Raw genomic sequence first — 22,072 nt, 5'->3', positions numbered from 1 at the left:
ATGAAACTAGAGACTTGTCACTATATTCAATTATTTAGAAGTCGCTTCTGGACACAGGGAAAAATTATTTGAATAGCAGTTTATTTCAGGAATTTATATGCTGTATTCAGAGAAACTCCATTAATGATTTAGCAATGTAAGAAGCATGGATCTGGAGAGGACAATGGTGGCCAACTTGTTTGTACGCTTGTCAAAATTAGAGCAACTGATTCTAAATCACCTAGATGACTTAGACCACTTCCAGATCTCCAAAGTGTGTTATAAGAGGTCAGTCCCCCGACACAAGGACTTTCCAACTTTCCTTTGCTGTAGGTCACAAAATAGATTCCATAAATCCTTTTATATGTGTTCTGAAGTTGAGTTTCCAATTGTCAGCAAACTGTTAAATCAAGGGTTAAAAAAAAGTAAAAGTACATTGGGTAGAGAAACAGCTCAATGGTTAAAGGCACTCAACCATTCTTGCTATTACAATGGACGCAGGTTATGCACCAGCATCTACCCACAGTTCATTGCTATGCATAACTCCAGTTCCTGGGGATCTACTGTCCTGTTTAGTCCTCTGCAGGAAAGGCACATATGTGATGTCCATACATAGAAGTACGTAAGCACTATAAAAATAACAATTTTTTTTAAAGAATGAAGGAATACAGGCTACTTTTTCAAACCACCACAACCGGTTTTATTATTATTATTATTATTATTATTATTATTATTATTATTATTATATACTATATTCATTAACTATAATCACACTGATCCTTCATTCTGAGAAAAATGTGCCTCATATCACAATGTGGTCTAGAATTTAGTCAGATGATTTGCTTGTTTATTATTTATTGTTATTTTTTGGTTTCCCCTTTGCAAGGGCTCTCTCTCTGTCTCTCTCTGTCTCTCTCTCTCTCTCTCTCTCTCTCTGTCTCTCTCTCTGTCTCTCTCTCTCTCTCTGTCTCTCTGTCTCTCTCTGTGTCTCTGTCTCTGTCTCTGTCTCTCTCTCTCTCTCTCTCTCTCTCTCTCTCTCTCTCTCTCTCTCTCTCATTTGTTCGTTTGTCTGTGTCCTAAGAGTTTCTCTGTGGGGAATCTCTAGAGTACATGTTCATTTTCAGACCCTCTTACCAGAGAACTGAACCTGGTGGAAACACAGCATTGTCTCCATAGAATACGTCAGGGACGCTGCACTGTCTCATTTATAGTGACAAGAGGAAATTGAATAGAAACTCTCTTTTCTCCCGTTCATCCGCAGCGTTCCTCTGCAGGCAGTTATTTTGAAGAACCTTTGTTTGGGTAACTCCTTTCCAACAGTCCCTATTATCCAGTGCCTGTGAAATGATGAGCCTCTTGGAGATATTCCTTTTCTTCCTTTTCATTTTTTTTCAGAAGAATTGATTTTTATGAGAAAAGAGGGTTCTCACTAGTTCCAGAGTATCTTCCCTTTCCCTGGCCCTCAGAAACAAATATTGTTATAGAGAAATTTATGGAGGCCAGACAGAAGGTTCCTTTGGGGGAACTGGTAACTATCTTGCAGGACTTCCTTATCAATTCAGAAGGAAAAGCCTTATAAGCCACAAAATTCCCTGTGTCAAGTTGAAGGGTAGAGAAGAAAAATCTTCATGCCTGCTAGACATGATACATAGGAGTGCCACATAAGCTGTCAGTCAAAGTGGCCCTATGAGTATTATTGTCTTCTAATTAAAAATTGAGAAAACAGATACGAAGGGAAGAAATCATGCTAACAAGCTGAGTTCAAATCAGGATTCAAATCGAATCTATGTAAGTCCAAGCTCTGGCTTTCCACATTCTCCCTCTCATCCACGTTCACCATGAAGATCATCAAAATATCATCTAAGGCATGAGTGATTGTATTCTTCAAAGTATCCATCTGTCTTCAGAGATCCCAGCAAGCTGGAAATCTATGGTTTTGCAATATCACAAGGATTTATCTTTCAGGATAAGCTACCGCACCAATAATTTGGCTACCAGGCTTTGGTTTTAAGAATCCAATTCGGGGGCTGGAGAGATGGCTCAGCGGTTAAGAGCACCCGACTGCTCTTCCAGAGGTCATGAGTTCAATTCCCAGCAACCACATGGTGGCTCACAACCATCTGTAAAGAGATCCGATGCCCTCTTCTGGTGTATCTGAAGACAGCTACAGTGTACTTATATATAATAAATAAATAAATCTTTAAAAAAAAAAAAGAATCCAATTCGGGGTTGGGGATTTAGCTCAGCGGTAGAGCACTTGCCTATCGAGCGCAAGGCCCTGGGTTCGGTCCCCAGCTCCGAAAAAAAAAAAAAAAGAAAGAAAAAGAAAAAAAAGAAAGAAGAATCCAATTCAATATAATCAAGTTCCAATGTCTCTGATTGTTCCTATCTGCTTTTGCCTAGAGGCGTGGAAAGAGTAAAGGCTTTGCCCATATAAACAGAGGGTTCATGGTGCTGTTGGAATGTTCTACCTTCCTGTTTTCAAAGTAAGAAGCGACACTGTTTTGAAAAGTATTCCAGAGAGAACAAAGGAAGCTTCTTCTATTAGATCATTTAAAACCGCTTGTACATCTGCACAAACTCTGTAAAGGCTAGCATGTTCAGCAATTAAAACCCCAATAGGAACACATTTCTCTAATGATGCACTTAACACGTTATAATACATATTTCAGAGGTGGAGGGATAGACAACTGAGTTCAACTCAGCTCCTCATTTTTGCAAACTGACTCTTGTTCTGAGTGAGCTCACAGTGAGAGAGTAGACAAAGAGGATTGAGGGATACTTTAATTTCACATTGGGAAGAGGGAAAAAAAACATAAAGTAACAACCTATCTTAAATTTTAGTTAGAAAAGATGATACGTGTCCTGGAAAGACCATGGAATATTTCTAATAGAGAAATATAGGTTGCAGACCTGGAAAATCGGCCTCAACCCCACAATTAGTGGAGAATGAGATCACTGAGAAGAAGGAGAAAGATTCATACAACTGCTCTTAATGGCAGTGAATGAAAAAGGTAGGGTGGATTCAGGTGGTAATCACTACACTGGTCACAATTGTAAAGACGCGTGGATAACACTAAGGAAGGAATTCCCTCATAATGTACAGGAAGAATGAGAGGAAAGATGTTGAAAAATGAAGAAAAGAGGTAATGGTGGCTCAGAGTAGGCCAGTCAGTGTAGAGCAAGTCTCTACTTCTACCACTTTAAAGGCTAAGGCGTTGGATCAAGTGTTGGAGGCAGGCCTTAGACTCAGAGTGAGACTGGCCATCCCCACTGCAATAGACAAGAAGACCAGACCGACTCAAACGTGTGATCCGATGTGGGCTACATCTCATGTTCACAGTGAGATGACTATGAGTGGAACTATCAGCCTAAGAAGTGCCGACATTGAAGTCTAAAATGTTCAAGTAAGCACAGAAACAAGAGGAGGAATGGAGAGCGATCCCATGTCCCAGACCTACCTGCTGAAGCTAATGGTACAGAGAAGCCAACTGACCATGGGTTTCCAGAAGGATTCACACCAGGAAGTTTATGACTTTGTTTTAATTGGATTTGATCATTTCTAATTATTAGACCATTCAACGAATGTTTATATTCTATCTAGTACAGACTCCTAGATAAGAAACACTACATCGTTTGCAGAGAGCTAAAATGAGCTGAGAATTCTCAGGAGTCAGGGAGTTGGGTGGTTTCAAAGATGCTCTCCCAAATTTTCCCACACCTGGGTACTGAATTCTGTCAGACAAACCCAGAAATGAGCTCTTCTGCGCTGACCTAGGTCAGAAATAATTCGCAGTGTCTTCATGACTCACAACAGTTAATTGGGTATGGTGACAAACGCGTGCAGAAGTAACAGAAACGGCAGTCTCCTGCCTTAAGGGAAGGGGAAGGATTCATAAAAAGACCCCTTAATTTCAGCAGTATTAAAAGTATTTACATGCAAACATAATGAACACATAACTGGAGGATCTTAATTTTAATTCTGGAGCTTACAAAATTACGACTTTTATATGTGCAGAAATTGCACTACATAGACAGAAAGTCAAAAAGAGGAACGGGCAGTCAAGACTCCATCCACAGAGTTGACAGGAAGACTTGGAAGATTATGCTTTTCTTATTTTCAAGTCATCAACCTGGAACAAGTCCTTCCCAGCCCATCCATGACTCATTCCTTTTTTCACTCAATAAAAGCTTACTACCCAAGCAATTACATAGATTGAAAAAAGGAGCGAAGCTGACCTATTTATAACACAGTCAATTCTCCATTATTCCAGATGCTCTCTAGCTATACACTGTCTGCTGTTATTGGCCCTATGGTCCCTCCATTGCCCATTATCACCTCCGCAGGGAAAAGAGGTGAGTCTCAACTCAGTCCACTTAACTATGTATTAGCAATGCTGGTAAGAGGACGGGGGAAAATAATGGAGAGCCTCCTATACAATTAATGTAGTTCTCCACCTCTAGCTTTTATCGGCAGACACAGATTCCCGTCACAAAGGCTACTAAAAGTTGTCATGTTTTATTTACAAATGAGCGAGTGACACTTTCAATATTCCCATTCCGCTGAATTATATTGATCGATTCAAGAATCATTTTCTTCAGTCAAAACAACAGCCAGAAAACATCACAATGGTGTAGGTAGTTCCATTGTATTAGCAGAATTATTAATAACTATAAAGTAAGAGAAGGAAACTAAGTAAGCTTATCAATTGTACTGTGTGCAAGGCAGAGCCTTTACAAGTGTAATCCGAAGAATGCAGTTCACACAGACTTTGTAAGTAATTTAATGTGGTGTCATACATGAATTGATTAAGCAGCATTCTGGAAGAATAACTATATGATGGATAAAATTATTGCTAACCTTTATTGGTAGTGTTATTACTATTGATCCTCTGGGTGAGAATGTAGCCTCTCTAATACTCTGTGAAATTCACGACCAGGGAGAGAGGTCATTGCTTCACAGCAATCAACAGATTCTCACCAAAAGTCTGGGTTGGCATTGGTCTGTCCTGTGAAAGGCTTTGATAATGTAAGAAACTTTTTTAGGGTTTGGAAGAATGGACAACGTATATATGTAACAGTAAAGGAAACTTAAAAGGTATCAAAACAGAGTCATTTCCCCTTTCTTTTCTACCTCTGTTTTATGTTTGTTTTTTCCTCTAAAATAGGAATAGGTGCAACCACAGACATAACACCTGCCAGCAAGTCTATCTACCCGCCATGAAATCAGAAAAGCACAATTAGATTTGTGTTTTGGTCAACAAGAAGAGACCTAAGGTTTACTTTCTGCAGTTACCACGGTTAACTGTTAAATCGAGTTACTCCATACATGTTGTAGCTTATCATAACCTTCACATATCCTTTGCTTCATTCAACATGCAAATCAATAGACCCAGCAGACCTGTGTTTTTGAAGAAAAGTGATTTCTAGTCCATTTTTTGCCCTGCCTAGAGAGCTCCTGTCTCTCAAAGAACACCGTCAAGAAAGAATTTACCAAAGATAAAATAAATAAAATCAAATCAAAGAACAAGAGATATAAAAAGAGAGCAAACGCACAAAGTCTCACATGTTCTTTGCATTGTTCTACTTAAGTCTGCCAAGACAGACAAATAAAGGTGATTCAGAGAGTTATTCTTTTAATTCTATGTGAAAATGCACAGTGATGTGAGCAGCTACTGCAGTTTCATTTGGCACAAGGAGAGATATATCATGAAACAAGATTATTTTTTAACATATCTATGCTATGTGGCATCTGAATTACCTCATGTGTGGGTTGGAGAGCTTGTCGCTGATCAGGGTTTGGCTAACCAGCAGTTGTTTGCCTGTAAAACCTGTTTGGAGAAAATCAAAAGGTGGGGGCTACATTTCTTTCTATTAGGCAACCAATGTATGGGAATGAAATCTGCTTCTGACAGACTTTCTCTGTTACAGTATAAAGATCTTGTCTTTCCTGATCAACTTATGCAGTTACACATAAACTGATTTAATTGCATGTATGCAGAATTTGCTGCACCAGGCATTTTTATTAACAGCAGGAAAAAAGAATGACTAAGACAGGCTTTGGAGTACAGTGAGAGACACAGAGCTGTGTACAAAGACATTATAATACAACATGTACCAAGAGTCAATGACGTTTTCAATGAGAAATCCAAAGAAAGATATGATTTATGATGACCAGGAGGAAAGTTTATATTACAATGAATCTTACTGGAAAATTTCTAAAAAGAAAGACAATTAGTTCATGTTCTACATAACTGATAAACTCTATAGGAAAGGTTGAGTTTCTTAAGTTACTTAAGTACACAGAATGGGGTCTTTGAAAGCTTAGAGGCATTTTGAGAGCTGGGTAAGAATGGATCTTGAAAGACAGGCTGATATATTTGGACAGGCTTTGTCGAGGACAGAGAATCCAAGAGACAGAATGAAGAGTATGACACAACTATATCCTTTGACCTGTTTGATATTTTAGTACATTAGTTCTGGGAATAGTAAAGACAGTATAAGAGGTCAAGGGGGTATTGGTGGTGCAGGGACACCATAGGACATTGCTGCTTCCAAGAGTGAAGCCAGCCTTGATATTTAAAGAATAAAACATAAAAAGTACATGGAGCAGTAGTAGTGGTCTCTCTAGAGAGAGAGAGAGAGAGAGAGAGAGAGAGAGAGAGAGAGAGATTGATTCTCAGCTAGAGGACCACATACTTACTGAATATCAAGGTCAGAGTAAATAACGTCTAACCTTTGATTACAATCAGGAGTTCTGATGACCCCAGAATGCCATTTTTCTATAAAAACCTACTTAGGCAAAATCTCCAATGCTAAGGTCTAAAAGCTTACATTTTTATCTTGTGTCTTTACTTTACTTTAACCCTTTACTACTAAGGGTTAAACGATCACCATTTTGTGAGCACCGATGGAGTCTTACTTCAACATTTATCCCAAACGCCTTGCACAAACTTAGCATGGTGTGTGGTACACGGTTAGTATTCAGTCTTTGCCCGGACCTCAGTTACAAGCTCCTGACTTCAACGGATGTCTGTCTGGCATTCCTTGGAGCCTGAGACTATTACACTGAAGTTTTATATTCCACTGCTGTCAGCACTACTGGACTTGTTCCTTACCTATTTGGTAAAAAGGAAAATATTTTTTAAAAAAATTATTTTCCAAAGAATTTTAATCTCTCTTATATTTTCAAAAGTAGCAAAACAAGGCCTTATTGTTTTATGTTGGGTTGAATGTTAACTCAGAAGCTACTTAAGAACACTGTAACAGTTTAAGAAGTGTACTCTGGGGCCTGCTGCCCCTGATCCAATTTAATTAATTACATGTATTTATGTTACACTATATATTATGTGATCTTAAAAGGAAAAGCTACTGTGTTTTCCTAGCTGGTGGCCTGGGACTGCCAAGTGTCCTGCTAAACCAAGACATTCATAGAAATACAATTTTAGAAAAAAATCAAAATAATATATACAGTAATATAGATTATACTTTCTGAATTATAAATATGTAGTATTTTCTGCAAATAATGATAAACTAAAAAGGATTTCCAACAGCGCATCTTAGGACTTGATTTGCTAAGAGGCCTGTTACAGAAGCTGTGTAAAACCCCCCTCTTAAATAATGTAAAAATGTTTTTGAAAGAGAGGTCTCCACACTGAACTGATAGCCCAACGGCACTATTCCACATCCAAAATATATAAGGGTTCTAGCCTGGCTTCTGTTGCTCTGATAAATACCATGACCCCCCAAAGCAACTTCAGGAAGGAAAGCTTATACTTTCAGCTTATACTTCCAGAACTCTTTCCAATGCTGAGGAAAGTCAGGGCGGGAGTTGTAGCACAACTTCGGGGAGTTGTTTACTGGTTCACTCACGGGCTCAAGTCCAGCTGTCTTCAATAGACAGTGCTAACCTACTTGCCTAAAGACGGTGCAGTTCACAGTGGGATGACCCCACCCACATAAATCAGTCAAGAAGATGCCTCACAGACTTGGCCCCAGGACAATCTGAATGAGCTGACTCTTTTAGTTGATGTCCCCACCTCCCTTAGTTTGCACTGTAGTTGACAATAAAAACTAACTGTGACCCTTCCTGTGCAATCAGGACGTAAAATAGTATTAAGAAATGTAACAAGAATTTAATTTTTAATTTTCTATAATCAAGTATTTTCATGACTCTGACAAGAGCCATGTGTGAAGTGAACTGGGCGAAGGACGTGCTTAAAATTCTTCTTGGTAAAAAATCGCTGTACCTAAGCAAAGACATAATCAACATCGCTCACTGTGCTCAGTGCAGTAGTCAAGAACCTGGATTTCTTATAAAAGTTGGCCAGTGGTTCATGGACATACTTCCATGGGTAAAAGGCCATCAAACAAAACTGTCAATAATTAAAGAATTATGCTTTCAATGAACTAGCTGACATAACTATCTGATTTCCTAACTTGAGAGAAGGTCTTCATTCTAATGGTCCCCCCTCTCTCTCTTTTCCCAGCACTATCTCGAATTACCTTCTTATACCTACTAACTACAGGCTCTTTTTGTCACTATATTACATTTTGTCCTTTCTTGTTGCCTATAGGTTCCAGTCATTTAAAAAAAATGACTTTGGGGTAGAGGCTACATCTGCTCAAGAACTGGGAAAAATCTTTGTGATTCCAAGGAAATGGCCAGAGTATTATGGAAGGTGAATGTGTCATTTTGAGGACATAAGGATGTACAGTCAGTATTTATTTGTGCCCAGTTAGACATTTTATACAACTAACTTAATTTTCACCAGAACACCTTGTGTATCTAATGTACTTTCCACATTCTTTGTCATTCTTCCCTTCCACCTCTCCATCCCTTTCCTTCCTCCTTTCCCAGTCCTTCCTGTGCTAGACATGGACAGCAAAGCCTTCTACATGCTAGACATTTTCCTGGCCACAGAGATACCTGCCTAGCCCTTCCATTTTCTCCTTAAAGAAGACAAAGACTTAGAAACACTTCAAAATTTTGCACATTTCACAAAATTAGCAAGTAGAAGGGACACCATTAGGACCCAAGGGTGTCATTATCTGGATGCAGAGTTCCTTTCACTGCACATTTCTGGCTCACCCACTCAGGCTGGCAGCGCTATCTTCAGTCATGCGGGACCCAACGACGTAAGCTGGCTCTGCATCCCCCTCTCCTGCACCAGCATGGAGCCACACACACAGGACTCCTTCACTACAGACCCCAGGACCTTCCAGTAATCCTGTTCGCTCACGCCTGCATTGTGTTTCTGGTCCATGGCAAGATCTAAAGATTATCTTCTGAATGAACGAATGAACTTTCTTCACCATCTGTAGTATATACCTTCTGGGTCTAAAGCATCACAAATGACTTCACAAGGGACAGACATTCAGGTGGCATGAGGTACATTTGTCGCATGCTGTTTCCTTCTAGCCTACGTGGAAAAGAAAATCTCCAATTAAAGAACAAGTAACTACGAAATGCTGAGAGTGGGCGAAATAGTCTTCTCCGGGGAAGGGCACCCCAATTGGCCATCCAATACTAAATGGTGACTTCTGAGGGCACCCATGTGAGTGGCATTGTCCAGACTGAGGCGTTCCTGATGGAGAATACATGTGTATACACATAAATATTTAGATATCAATAATATTAAATAAATATTATTTAGATATACACATATGTATGTAGCAATAATTGCAAGAGGGGCCTGAATTTACAAAAAAGCAAGTGTGGATGTATGGGGTGGGGGCGGGGCATGCTCAAAGGGAGGAAAGGATGGGGAAAAAGAATAATTATATTATAAACTCAAACAAAGAAAGAAAAATTGGGGGAGGAGTACTGTTGAGACCTCTTTATTTTATTATCTCAAGGGGTTAACAGCTCAATAAACAACAGCTTATTTTAGCATATATATACTTCTTCCTCTCCAGTCTCAAAGACCTAAGATATAATTTTACACTACAAGGGTATACACTAATATGCTAATCCCCACACACAGATACATATAAGCTCTTTTCATTTGATTACTTAAACTTTCAGCAGTGGAAAACGTCTTCCTTCATAAGAACTTATTATTATAGTATTTAACAAGGCCAGACCCAAAAGTGTTTTCATCCATCTTGCCAAACTATGAAAGCAATTTTCCACCTTAAAATATATATCTTTAAGCATGGCCTTTACAAGATACTATAATACCATACTTAAGGAAGACTTAGGACTGGTGGTAAGTCCCTTTAACTTCAGAACTTGGAAGGCAGAGGCAGGCCGATCTCTATCAGTTCAAGGCCAGTCTGGTCTACAAAGCCAGTTGTAAAATGGCTAAGGCTACACAGTAAAAGCCTGTTTCGGTAATCTCAAAAAGTATAAATAAATAATAACAAAGATCAATAAAACAGAGAGAAACATGAACTTTCAGAACCTGGAAAGATAACAATTAGGAATGGAGAAGAACTTAGAATCATTGGTTGAAATACTCATTCTAAGCAAGAATCATGATGACAAGATAATTTTGCACACTTCACAAATGCCTAGGTTTGTGAAACTTTGGGTCGAGGAATACAACTGAACAAAATTTATAAAAATAAGCCATAAAGTACTGTATTACCTGGAATTTGTTATACTAATGACATAAAATTTGTAATATTCTCCATCATAACAAATCCAATCTTTTTACTCATTGATAAGGAATGAGTATTTTTTTTCTTTTTACCAAAGGACTAAAACAATAGTCTTATTTTATAAGACCAACTTTTAAAACATGTCACACTTTTTTTCATTAATGCTGTTATTTTCACAACAGATAACTTTCATATTTAAAGTTTAAACCTAGTCCAAAACAGAAATGATTTTACTGTAAGAATTTTTCTTTCAAGCTTTCGTCCAATAAAGAGCCATAGCAGAATTCAACCATGATCAATTCAATCAAGGGAAGCAAAGTCTAGCCCTTGAACTGATCTTGCCCTAAATTACCTTTAAGCTTGGAAAGAAGAAATGCATCAAAATAGAGAAAGTTCATCAAAGGAGGCAACCAATCACTAAAGGAGTTGTTAAAAACATGATTCATGGGCCCAGAAAACACTTCATAAGTTAAGTGAAACAACACACACACACACACACACACACACACACACACACGAACCAAGGCTCCTGAAGGACAAAGGAATCCCTTGCATATCTTGTTAATTGCATATCTTGTTAATTAAACAAAACCAAGCCTATCCTAGCACAAGACAGTCATGCAATGATAAATGTTATCAACCCAAATAATGCTTCTTTATGAGAATATAACCCTGTATTGTTGTCAAGGCATATTCCACACACATTAATCTTATTAGACCTCTTAACAACTGTTGAACTCTGCAGAGAGGAAATTAAGTCTCCAGTAGATTAAGCCATTCCTACAAGGTCAGATATAGGAAGAAATATGCGGGCATTAACATTCACATTGTATTTTTTTCTACCAAAGAATGATATCTCTCATGCTCTATCATGCTTGAGAGATCAAATACCTATACCACAAAATTATTCTTTAGATGATAAAAACATACTAAATTGTAGAATAGCAGAAGGGTATGAAAATACTGTTATTTTAAATGTAAATATGTCAAAGACTGCCATGAAGTTTTTGTATTTTAATTAAAAAAAAACACCCAACTCTGATAATTTTTGTTGGATCTGTTAATGAATGAAAATTTTTTTATCTGTATTTGGAGTATTTTTGAATCTGCTTAATTAAAATTTAATATAAATGTTCATTATTACCTCTGTGTAAAGCAAGGTAGCCCTCACCTTCATGATGTTAATTTTTCAGAAGCGGATCCACAAGGCGAGAAAAAAAATTGAATGAAATGTATGATAGGGTCTCTAAGGACAATGTTCAACTACACTATTCTCCTCAACTTCCCTTCGTCCTACATGGAGTTGAGTATGAGAACCACTTCAAAATGCCTTTATCCAAGCATGTGTGTACAAGCTGGGATCAAAAAAAAAAATAAAGGAAATTATCTCAGGGTTGGCTTGACACTGGAATCTCATGAAAGCAATACCCACAACCAGCTGGGGCTAAGAGTGACACCAACAGGTGAACCTATTTCAGGACTAACACGTATCTAATGTTTTCCACTGGGCCACGTGACCTGGGTGAACTCCAGTGAGCAGGAGATTTCTAAACCTTCACAGAAGCCACTGTTGTTCTACTCCCCCAAACGAGGGTGGTCACTGCTCTCTGCGTACTTCTGGACCTGGTATTTTTCCAGTGGTCTTCCTTCAGGTTCTCCCCAAGTTCATATGAGGGACCTTTAATCTGTGGGAAAGCTTAGATAGAAATAGCTGACATATAACAATATAACTGAAATGAACAAGGGTACTTTTGAACTTTTAGGTCAACAGAAGGTTTCTTCCAAGTTTCTTGGACATTCCTCTAAAATCAACAAGAGAAGAAAGTATGAAGCACGAAGAGAAGGCAAGGGTTGGCAGCTCCCAAGATCTGTCTTGGGAATGTTTCCAAAGATGGCTCAAGTCTTTAACCAATAAGCTGCCAGGTTTAAAAAAAAGAAAGGGTATGTCTTCATTAAACACAGTAGAGTACCTGGCCAGTGTTTGAGAATTGTGAATGAGGTCTTCGGACTTCCTCAATTACACAGGAGGATTTTCTTTTACCCTCTCTTTTTGCAGTTTGGAAACAACTATGCTGCTTTGTTCAAGGGACTCGAGACACACAAGGCACTGCACTCTTCTCCAGAAACACATCCCACATTAAATTAAGTTAAAGGTGGTATTTGAAAAATAAATAAATAACGGAGTTCCAATTCACTGCAAATGGTACAGGAGGCCAGTACGTAGGAAGCCTGTGAGAGAAGGGCTTCTTTTAGAAAGATGTTTTACAGGACTTTTTCTGCGTCATTAACTCTCCTGGAATCCTGAACGTAACATGATGAATTTCCCTAAAAAGTGGCTACTGTTTAATTTTGAAGCACTTCAAAGAACCACAGTAGAAGGAATCAAAGAAAACCAAGAAAAGGCCAGTAGATGTGAAATTCGCCGAAGGGTAGAGGGGAAGAAAAAAAGAAAGAAAAAAAAGGAAAGAAACATGTAAGTTCTAACAGATTTTGACCATGTACTCAAAATACTGCTGATTATTTTGCTAATACAGTGTTTTACTGTTCCGTGCAACTGAAATAAGCCTCTGTATTCATCAGAACACAGGATATTTTTATTACAATATTTGTGTCATAGCCCTTATAAAAAAGGAACAAACTTAGACCCTTGAAAAGAATCTCTGTCTGAAAATTGCCCATGAGGTGTACACATATGTGTATTTGATAATAAACAGATATTTAATTGGAGTTTGCATTTTTTATTAGATTTGAGTCACAACATACTGATAATACTGTTCCTACCCTCACCATGTAGTGGCAGAGAAAAAAATATATGATTTCATGAAAGCAAATAAATGAGGGCAGGAAGGAAGAAAGCCAATGGGGATACAACAATGGTTGACATCCATGACAATAACTGATCTTTAAAAATGTCTTTTGTGTAAAGCCTGCCCAAGGAAGAATAAAGACAAACTTCTAAAAATTCCACATCTCAAACACCAGTACATCAAAAATATGCTGAAAACGTCAGATAATGATATCCACCCAAGTTAAGATAGGAAGTAAACTTTAGCTTCAATTGATATTTCAAATAATCAACTAAAACTCAGATTTCTATTTGAAAAGCCCCAGAAGACAGTGATGGATAAAGAGTCAAGTTTTTAAGAGATTCCTTAAAAGGGCCATCTGTGTATAAATGCCCTTCTCACACTCCACCTCACCCCTCATCATCACCTAAGTTCACAGAAGCCAAGCTGAATTTAAAGATGCATGCACGCAGTTACTGAGAAGTCTAGTTACCACATATATGTTCTGGGCCCGTGTCAAGTTTCCCCTATTATGTAAGCACTTAGGGGCAATAAAATTTCACAGCCATTCAGCAGCAGCCTCAAGACAACAGTCACCTTGAGTGCACAATTCGTTCAGGCAGCTTACATTGCTCAGATTTAATTTATTTTGATCATATCGTCAATGCTTTATGGAATAACCATTTAGTAGGACTGATTCCATTCACTGATAACATCTTATTACCGTTATTAAATATCATTAACCATCCTGAACTCTGTATTAGAAAAAAATGGAATTAGGGAAAAAATATGAAATATTCAGAACGATCTATGGAGCTGGTAGGGTCCCTAGACACACATCATCTGTCTGCAGATCCTGATGGGAAGAAAGAAAAACAATTGAGTACTCACTTCTCACAGATAGAGGTCACTAATGGACTGAATTTGAATCAGTGTGGCAGAAACCACAAAGTTATTAAAGCAATCCAGTGGGGTAAAAAAAAAAAGAAAAATGAACTTGAATTAAAATTAAAGATACCAAAAGATGATTAGGTAGATTAAAAAAAATCCCTATGACCCAAACAGAAATAATGTTCTTCACTTCACTTACTGGAATGTTCTAAAGAGAGAGCCACGGTCTCTGAGCACCCTCACTCTTTCCTTGTGTGTATTTATTTAGAACCCTGGGCACTGCTGATCTTAGGAGCAGACGTTCTTCCTTAGGACGGTATAAACCTGAAGGGTCAAACTAGATTAGGTGCTCCAGCTGAGCATCTACAGAATCAGACTTTCTGGTTGTGCACAGACTTTAAAACACAACCTCAGACTGGGGAACCGAATCACGGCTTCAGGAAGGTTGGTTTAAATCCTAAGTTAAGCTCTCCACCAGGCCAGGATAAATGTAAGGGACCTCAGAGGAGGTCCAAATGAGATCCATCCTTCGACACTCAGATATGCTCGCATCGACTCAAGCCCTGCACATAGGAAAGAACCGTGACTGACTGCTCTAAGGACGCCACAGAAGGCCAGCATGACATCTTTTGGAACCTAACTTATTTTCCTTGAAAGCGCCCCAGAGAATTTGCAGAACTGCAGTGAAACTGCATGCGTGTTAATGACATGGGCCCATTTACAGAACAACAACAGCAAAAACAAAACCTAGCATTCATTTTGGGCAAGGCCTGTACCATTATGATAGGTTCTGCTATAGTTCAGCTGGTCCAATTCTTTGTACAGTTCCATGGTCCTACTATCAGACACACGGAAAAATGATTGAAATCACATCTTCCAACCTCCTTCTGTCACAGGTATTGACATGAGAGCGTGGGCTGCCCTGACAACAGTCATTAGTAAAGACCCTTAAAGGGTTTTATCCTATCCTGCTTTGATAACGTCTCAGGAGCCACAAAAAAACAGACGAGGAGAGAAAAGTTGTCCACATTCAGAGGCGATACCACTGCATAAAAAAGAGCAACTTTTTTGATGTGCACATTCCCCAAAGATTAATTCTCCTCTAATATGGTGCCCAGCCTGCTACATGCATCTGGTAAATATCCTTGCTGATTTAAAAGACACAATCCAGTTCTAACATTTCAGATCCCCATCCAGAATTTTATATTCATTCAGCAACAATCGCACAGTGCTGTATAAATGCCAAGCCTGCATTCTATTTACCTCGGAATGTTGGGGGGGTACTTCTTGGCAGATTTAATAAGGTCATGCCAGGCAGAACTAGACAGAATCCCACTCTGGTATGGAAGCCATCCTTCATATTAGCTTTGGGCTGGGGGAAGTTAGACATAATAAATTTAGCAATAATCCTGTAAGCTAGTGGACATGCTCTGAAGCTGCCGGAACCCTGTGTGATTAAGTAGACTCCCAGCTGAATGGGGAGCAATGGCTCCCGTTTAGAAAAGGGTTTGCACAGCAGACACAGCATGCAAAGAAATCTGATCAGCACTTTGCACTCCTGTAGGAGCATTTACAGGGATTTGCGCCTTGCGCTTGCTTGATTAGTTTACTGTTAGCTTTATAGGAGATTCCCTCTATTAGAACTAATCAGAAGCTCACAGAGAGACGATATTCATTCAGGGAAAGTACTAAGAGTTTCCAGGAGCATTAATAGTGATCATCATAATAATGATGAGGGCAAGGCCCCAAGAGAAGCTTCAAAACTCAATAGGGCCTTAAGGGGTGATGGTGGTGCTGAATCTTCTTTGCCCTGGGAAGGAGCAGTAGCTCTTTTATTAGCTGAAATGCGTAGGGCTACTGTTCAGAATTTGTGAGCCTCTTCCCTCTGGTACCCTAGCCTCCTTGCACACATGAGGCCATTCTTACTCCTCCCCCCCGCCCCCCCCCCGCCGCCCCTGCATCACTGAACATCAGGCAAAAAGGGGGGTTGTCTATAACATCAATAGCCTCAGGCAGCAGTATGCACATCCTTATCCCCCTCTTATGCTAACACACACACACACACACACACACACACACACACACACACACACACGCAGCAAATTTAAAGCACCAGTGGCTAACACTTTTCATTTTGCCCTTCAGTGAAAATGTGAATTTTATAGTCTATGCTTTTATGACACCCGAAGGTTAATGAAAGTAAGGAAGACTCCACTCCGAGGATGTCAAAGCAGGAGGGAAAGATACAGTTTTCCACTTTGCTTTCAATATTCATACCCCTCTCCAAGTCTAAGATCCAGGGAGAGCTCAGAGAAGCTGGCAAGGTAGAGGTGAGCTTCCTTTCCGTTTGTACGAAATAGGGCTGAGATAAAGAGCTGGTGCAGGTGAGTGAAATCCATCAATCTCTTCTCTGGATTTGAGCACACTTAAAAGTCCTTGGTTACACATTCCAAATTTCCAAACTATACAAAATCAGACACCAGCTGGGGCCCAGGGTTCTCCTGAACTCCTGGGAGAGAGGGGGTCGACTCTCGCACAGCTGCCTATCTGGCAAGAAGAAACACCAAGACACCCCCCTCCCCCAGCCGCCGCCACACACTCACACTTCCACACCCAGCTAACATGACGGTCGAACTGCCTGGGTTGGAGATCCACCCCTGGGACCTTGAACTTGGCCTCGCTCTTACTTTGAGTCAAACCTAGCTAACTCTGCTCTCTAAGGAAACCAAGCCCAGAATGGAAGGCACTGTTAAGAGTGCGCGTTTACCTGCTAAGGGTTTTCAGGTCTCCCTCCAGCCCCGCCGGTAATTCCTCTCAGCACAGCGCCCTCCCCAAGATCCAAACTTTTGCTAGGTCCTCCGAGTGGCGGCGGCGGCTGCTGGAACCGAGCTCGGTCTCCCGCTGCGTCGGAGCCGGGGGAGGCAAAGGCTGGAGCTTCAGAGCGGTGCGCGCCCCCCGGCACCCTGCCGGCGCCCCAGCACCCGGCTCGCCTTGCTTGCTGTCGCCTACTTCCCCTACGGAGCCGCGGCATCGTCTTCCCCGGTCCTCCGACACCTCCGCCTCCAGGGGTCGGGCATGCCACTTTCTCTAGACTCGGTCTGCCGCCGCAGCTCGGGTCTCCTCTCCTCAGTCTCACCCTCTCCGCCTCGAACCCCCGAAAAAAAAGTAGGGCGATCTAGGAGGGTGGTGGAGGGCGTCCGAGCGAGTCCCGGACTGCTGAAAAACCGGGGGCTGCGCGAGTCGGTTGGGGAACCGGGCGGGAGCTCGGTCACAGAGTGTGCGCGGACCACGAGCAGCGGGGCGTACAGTTCGGGCTGCGCGGGGGCGGGCGCGGAGCTGGCTCCAAGTGCAGCGTCTGCGGGGAGCCGGTCTGGAGGCTGCTCCAGCCACACTGCAGCCGGGATCGGACCCGGTCAGCCTAATGTAGGCTCGGAGCGAGGTCCCCACCCCTACCCCTCCTGACAACCCCCTCCCCCTCGCGGGAGATGTTTACTGTAATGAATTCGCGGGGTCGGCTTTGCTGCTCGCGCGCCCCTCCTCTCCCTCGGTCCCTCGTGCTCTGGCGCGCTCCCCTCCTGGAGCCCTCTTTCTCTGCTCCCCTCCTCTCCTCCCACCCTTGCGGAGTCCCTCCCACTTCTCTAGTTTAAAGAATGCTTGGGAGGAGCCGCAGCAACTCTAAGCTTTCCAAGAGAAGTCAGATGGGGCTTTTAACCCTGTCCTCCCTGGAGAGAGTTAAGTGCATCCCGCTTACCCAGGGATACCAACTTGACCCAGCACCTCTCCTCTCCCTCTCTCTAAGCTTCCTCAGAGGTCCTCCGTCCCCACACGCAACTCCTCTGAAACTGGAAAGACCCTTTCCCTGTAGTCCTCCGGATGTGTGCCTACGCCAGAGGAGCTGTTACTTACACTCAGAAATGATGGAAACGTAACATTAGAGGGTAAAAATATAGCAAGTCTCTCAAACCAAAATGGCGTTATTTCACTCACAGGCAACATTGGTGATGTGCTGCACCCCGAGCCCCTCAAAGTCCGCCTACCAAGCTTTTCTTCCATAAACTTTAATTGGAGAAATTAGAGTTTGGCATTATATTTAGACACATCCACTTTCCCCTGTCACCCTGGCTGCTCCTGGAAAGAATTATGTTCAGTAGATGAGTTGTCTCCATAAATTACAACAGACAACTGACAGCGTCTGCTTCAAAGACTACGAGAAGCGGCTGTATAGTTAAGATGTCCAATCGATACAGCTTTCTCACTTGGGATTCTCTTTGCAAAGGTTAAAGGGTAATCTAAGAAATCGGCAACATGATTCTTTATTGGATCCCCACCCCACCCCCCGTTTTGGCAAAGGAATAGTGGCCTGGTTTGCTCCTCCATTCATTGCTGTCCCTGTGTCTCCAGCAAGTTGTGGTCCTGTTTTAACTAGTCTGGAGACCAGCGGAATACTAACAGAAAAGCGAAAACAAGCCGTCACAGAGCTTTAGTCTTCATGGAGGCACACAGTGGGTATGGGCCCCCGGAAAAGCGATTTGCAACTTGAAAGCGGGCCTGGATCAACTCCCAAGGGATCTTCTCAGCTCGCCCGGCTGAGGACTTTGGCAGGGGCGTTGGCTGTAACGCGCTGGAGGTGATTTCCGGACGAACCCCCGGCGCGACCGCACTCCTTGTCCTCAGTTCAAAGTCTGAGTCACTTGGCAGCACTTCCCCAATTGTTTTTATTTCCTTGCAGGGCTGGCTGTTGTGTCTGCTACCTTCATGTATCTGAGCTCTTAAACCCTGGTGAGGCTACTTGGAGAAATGCCCGATGTCTCCCAAGCCACACAGGGATCCACCCAAACCCGCCGCGACTCCTGCATTCACTCACATTGGCACACACCGCTGGGGTTCAAGAGAGCTTGCCACCCTCCCCGTGCTTTATATATACAAAGGAGGCTAGAAAACACATAGGCACATCCTTGTCTGTCTTCTCTCCAAACTCAAAGTGTAACTGACAAATAGCCCGGAGAGAAAGAGACTCCAACGTAGACTCTAATCTGAGAACAGATAGTGAGAGTCATCTTGGGAGCGTCTGAAGTAAGTGCCAAGATAAGAGTGGCGGTGGCGGTAGCCTTCAGGAGCTACTGCCCCGACTCTCTCACGCAGCCTGGCAGGCCACATGATTTATCCAAATAGCAAGTGTGGGACCAGCCCTTCCAAGACAGACTTAGCTAGCTGGGCTTCTTGATCCTGGAGATGAAAAAAAAAAAAAAAAAAAAGTGACCGCAGCAGCTCTGAAAACTCCGGGAAGAGCCCTGGACTGTTTAGCTCAGAGGGAGACTCTTTCCAGGAGGCCCAGAGTCTGCTGGAGACTCTAAGGCAGCAGGGTAGGTCCTTTCCCCTTACTACCCTGGGTATCTGCATTCAGCGCCTGAGGCGTAGAAGGACCCATCCTCCTATCCCAGAAACCCGGCGCGGGGAAAGTGGCTTCCCCGGGTCCTGGGGACTTCTTCATCCCTGGCTGGTGAGTCAGGAAAGCACGATTACACCAGCTCAGGAACTGCCAGTCCCAGGGGCAACAGCAGGGCAGGAAAGGTCTTTGGCTTGAAAAAAGCACGCGCGATTGGAAAGAAAACGAACTAGTATCCTTAGCTTAGTGACTAATTGATCCTGGATTTCGGGGCACGGGGCAGGGTAGGGGCTTGAGATACTGAGGCTTGACACATCACTTCTTGCATTCAGCACAGATGGGTTTGGGAGGTTGCTACTTACCGGACTTAAGAGAAGCATTCTAAGGAAATGAAAGGCTGTTCTAAGCGTAGGGGATTTGGAAAACTCCATTTAGGATCGATGTTTTTGGCAGGTAGCAAATGAGCGATTTTCCCCTCAACTCAGTTCCAAAACTCCCAAGAGGATTTGGAATAGACTTGAATATAAAAGCCCCCCACCCCCAACCCCAAAATCAGGGTAGAGAAAAACATTTTCTTTGCAGCTAAAGAGACCAAACCTAGAACGCCCACCCGGTGACCACCCACCACTTGCTCAAAATGGGGGGCGGGGGATCCAAATAACGTGGTGACTGCTAGGGCAGTCACTAGACACTTCACCTGGCTTTGCCATCCCTTTACCTGGTAGCCTTGTCTCCTTAGCTCATCCGAAGCCGACCGGGTCGGGGAGGTGGAAAGGGAAGAAGCTGGTGCGGCAGCAGAGGGACTCTCCGGGCATGGTATTGTTTTAGGGGTCGCCGCTGAGGTCCCTCCTGCCCATCGTTGAGAACTACCAGCTTGATCCTGAGGCTCGGAGGACTCGGTGACCGGTTCTGCGGTGCTGCCTCCGGGTGCCGGAAATTCGGCGCCAAGGACCAGCTAGGAGCGCACCTGGAAGCAGAGGAGCTCCGCGTGTTTGAGAAGCCCTGCACTCGGTGTTATCTCCCAGCGCACATTCCTTGGTGGTGACAATGGATGACGCCAAACTCACAAGTGATGGCGACTGCTTTCAAATGTACAACTAACTGCCAAGGTACCGGGCAAGACCGAAAGCTTCCTTCACCTCCTACTCCTTTCCCTCCCATCAAGGAGGGAACTAGCTTAACCCTGTGTTCACCCTACACTCCGGAGAGAATCTAGATTGCGCTGAGAAGCCGCAGTCGATGGCTCTCGGGACGGAAAGCTTTGTTCACGTGCAGTTCCAGTGGGCGTGTGGCTGTCTAGGGGCACTTGGGGTGGCAAGATGCCAGTGGCGCGCTTTCCGAGCCAGACTCAGGGATGGGAAGGAACCTAGCGTTTCATCCGGACCAGACCCAGCCCTCACAACCTATTTTCTTTTTTACCTCCACTTACCGGATTTATTGGAGTTGCCAGCAAAGCTGGGTTTTACCCCTTTACTTCTGTGTCCCCCGCCTCTCAGATAATTTCCTTTCCCAGCTGCGCTTTGAAGACTTACAAATCTCTGCTCTAGCTCTAACTCTTAACAGAATTTCGAGTGCAGTGGGAGAGGAATGGAGAAGGGTACCCACCCACTCCTGGCAAATTTAAATGAACTGCAGGGACAGCTGCCTCCCACCTACCCATCAGAAGCCCTTGTCAACTAAATGACATCAGTCAAGTCAGAAAGACCACCTGAAGACCCGGTGGAAAAGAAAAAGGAACGAAGTTGATTCGTGGCTGGGGAGATGAGCATAAAGACAGTGGCTTGTATGGAATAAATAGGAGGAGGAAAAAACAAGAATTAAAAATGCGAAAAATTAAAAACAGGGGGAAAATAAAGGGGGCGGGGCTTAAGACAGCAGGACAGTTTTTAGGGCGATTTAACCAACAGTGTTTCCTCAGCTCCCTTGAAACAGGTTAATTATATAATAAACTCGTGCTTGGGTTTAGTGGACAGCTTTGCCCAGACATTCAGAACTTCCAGAAAGTTAACTGAATAAGCAGAGAACCACCTCATTGACCCCCGAAAAGAAACACAAGCCTAAGAACACAGTTCTGCTCTGCTGCAGCTTTCTCTGTCAAATGAGCCAAGACTGTGATCTGAGCGAAAACCCACAACCGCTTCTCTCGGGCTCTCTTCAGCACTAAAGAAGTTGGAAACGGTTGGAGAGCTCTGAGAGTTACAGGTAGGCATTGCTGACAGGGATTACTTTTAAAGAGAGAGCAAAGCGCCATGAATCGATGCCCTCCTCCGGACCCAACATACCCATCCTGATGGGAATCACAGCCACTTCAAACGCCCATCTGAGCCCAGCAAGTCTGAGAGGCCTCCGGAGCGGCTTCAGACTCCAGCTTGAAGAATTCCGTTGTAAATCCTTCTGATTTGCCAAGGCGGCAGCAGAGTACAGG

The 22,072-nt window shown here is 42.6% G+C and overlaps 1 protein-coding gene across 3 annotated transcripts in view; it reads right to left on the bottom strand.

The window, feature by feature from the left end:
• Positions 1–22,062, bottom strand: part of Flrt2 (fibronectin leucine rich transmembrane protein 2) — a 95,136-nt gene extending 73,074 nt beyond the window's left edge. The window contains exons 1-3 of one of the 3 annotated variants that reach the window (XM_039112060.2): positions 21,930–22,062; positions 20,366–20,614; positions 17,029–19,487 (exon numbers count right to left, since the gene is read on the bottom strand). The gene's annotated coding sequence lies outside the window, so the exon portion shown is untranslated. Of the gene's footprint in view, positions 1–17,028; positions 19,488–20,365; positions 20,738–21,929 lie in introns of those variants that run through there. The other 2 variants (XM_063261758.1, NM_001106750.1) reach the window with 2 other exon arrangements.
• Positions 22,063–22,072: the final 10 nt, after the last annotated feature.

Source organism: Rattus norvegicus, chromosome 6 (assembly GCF_036323735.1).
Source record: "Rattus norvegicus strain BN/NHsdMcwi chromosome 6, GRCr8, whole genome shotgun sequence".
NCBI classification, from domain to species: domain Eukaryota; kingdom Metazoa; phylum Chordata; class Mammalia; order Rodentia; family Muridae; genus Rattus; species Rattus norvegicus.
Note: the sequence above shows the minus strand (reverse complement) of the source record. Positions and strands in the feature narration are given on the sequence as shown.